This window comes from Physeter macrocephalus, chromosome 20 (assembly GCF_002837175.3).
Source record: "Physeter macrocephalus isolate SW-GA chromosome 20, ASM283717v5, whole genome shotgun sequence".
NCBI classification, from domain to species: Eukaryota; Metazoa; Chordata; class Mammalia; order Artiodactyla; family Physeteridae; genus Physeter; species Physeter macrocephalus.
The window spans coordinates 82,480,415-82,482,466 of NC_041233.1; the positions used below are offsets into that span (position 1 = coordinate 82,480,415).

Below are 2,052 nucleotides of genomic sequence, written 5' to 3' on the forward strand. Positions count from 1 at the left end.
ACCTTCCCCTGAATTTTTTATGTGAAGAAGCTCTGAAAAGACAGTAACTCTCCCTGAAGTTCCATCAGTGGATTCGATCAGTGATACTGAAATCAGAATCTCAGTAGACGTTAACTCACACTTTAAAATATTCCACAGTGGACAGAGAGGAGACACCCTGTAGGCACCCATTTATAAACGGGCTCCGAAAATACGGCTCTTTCTGCTTTGTTGCCAGTGGGGCATCTCTCAGCGTTCGGCTGCCCCTGTGGGAGCTGAGGGTGAGTCTTTGAAGTAGCCACCGCCACTAAGCTTTCCTTCAAAGTCAGACATTCCATCTATAAGTCCTATGCTCTTTTCAGTTAAATATGTGATAAAAAAATGAACTGGATTTTAAAAATGATTGCGTGCCCCTTGGGCCGTCCCAGTTCAGTAATACCTTGTAAGCGTGTTGTCCCTGCGAGCAGATCAAGTCCCACCAAAGCAGAGGGTCAAAGTGCACGCCACCCTGGGGGTAGAGATGGTTCTCGTCCAGGAGAATGGCTTTGAGGTTGCTGACCAGGGGCCTCAGTCAGCTGGACCCAAGAGTCAGGTATCGGCTGACCTGATGGCCAGGTCTTCTTGTAAAAGCCTCTGAGCTACCGGATGGGGTGGTGGACATTGAGGCTGGTCATCCATCCGTCCCTCCGACTTTTATCAAATGCTTCTCCCGCCCACACTTTCTATCCTGTGAGCACAAAACGCGACGGAGTTCGGGCTCGAGGATGAGGGTTGTGGTATTAACTGGCTAATTCTCCTCCCTAAACACTTGAGGTTAGAAGTCATGACCTCCTTCTCTTTTCAAGGCTAAAATCACACGCTTTAAGCCCATGACCCGGAGACTGACTTTTTGCCCCTTCATTAGCAGTGAGTTCTCTGTAGGTGTGCCGTTTCCACCTGCTCTGCAGGGGCTGTGTCTCGCTGGATTGCATTTATTGGGTTGGGGAAACCTCCCCTTCCTAAACATCGATTCCTGTTCTTTTTTGCATTTTCAGCCCCTTCTCATCCTCGTTTCTCTCTTGCTACAGAATTTGGAAGGAGGCTGTAGTACAATTTTCAATAGAATTAAAAATTTAGCTCTTCCTGTCATCTTTCAGCAAGACATGGGGTATAAGATATCAGGGTTATAAGTTTCTGAGGATAATTTCACAAAGACTGACCCCCTTCAGTAAGACTCATTCGGTTGACGAAGGACCCACCCTTCTCCCAGCCCCCATCCACGCCCTGGCTCTCCTCCTGATTTCTCAGCTCCAGGAAACACTGTCTGCTTTGCAGCCCCCATCTTGAGTGTGGAGCCTGCAAGGCTGTGTTGTGGCCATGCTGACGCTAGTCTCAGGCTGATGGACCACCTCCTCGGTCATCACTGTTGGGCCCCACCTTCACTCCCAGGAGACAGATCCCAGGTGTTTTGCTTGTATTTCCACTGGCCTTATCATTGTTAAGGCCCTTAACATTGTTAACTGGCCTCATCATTCTGAGGGACCTCCAAAGAAACTCCTCTTTGTGACGCTAGCACTGAACAGGCTGGTACTGTATTTCTTGAAAATAACCAAACTATTTATACTTCTATCAAAATTCAAGGGACTTCCCTGGTGGTCCAGTGGTTAAGACTCCACGCTGTCAATGCAGGGGACCCAGGTTCGATCCCTGGTCAGGGAACTAGATCCTGCGTGCCACAGCTAAGATCCCGCATGCCGCAGCTAAAAGATCCCTCATGCCGCAACTAAGACCTGGTGCAGCCAAATAAATAAGTAAATAAATATTTAAAAAAATTCAAGAACAATGGAAAGCCCAACTTTTATATTCTTGTGATACTGGTTTTCAAAGAAAACATGTGAAACTGGAGGAGGCCAGTGAAGTTGACTTAAGATTTCGGTCCCTAAAATTGAATTTCCCTTGATTGGAACGAACTGCTTTTTAACACGCAAGGACCTCTGTGGCAGGAAAGTCTCACGGACAGTTTCTGAGCTCTACCAACCTGAGACTTGCTTCTTAATAGGAGAGTTTGCAGGTGAAACAAGTACAGTGATTTCG

At 47.3% G+C, this 2,052-nt stretch overlaps 1 non-coding gene across 1 annotated transcript; it reads left to right on the plus strand.

Annotated features, from left to right (window-relative positions):
• The first annotated feature begins 1,604 nt into the window (after positions 1 to 1,604).
• Positions 1,605 to 1,677, plus strand: TRNAD-GUC (transfer RNA aspartic acid (anticodon GUC)). Its single transcript has one exon. It is a non-coding gene; the product is annotated as a tRNA-Asp (tRNA).
• Positions 1,678 to 2,052: the final 375 nt, after the last annotated feature.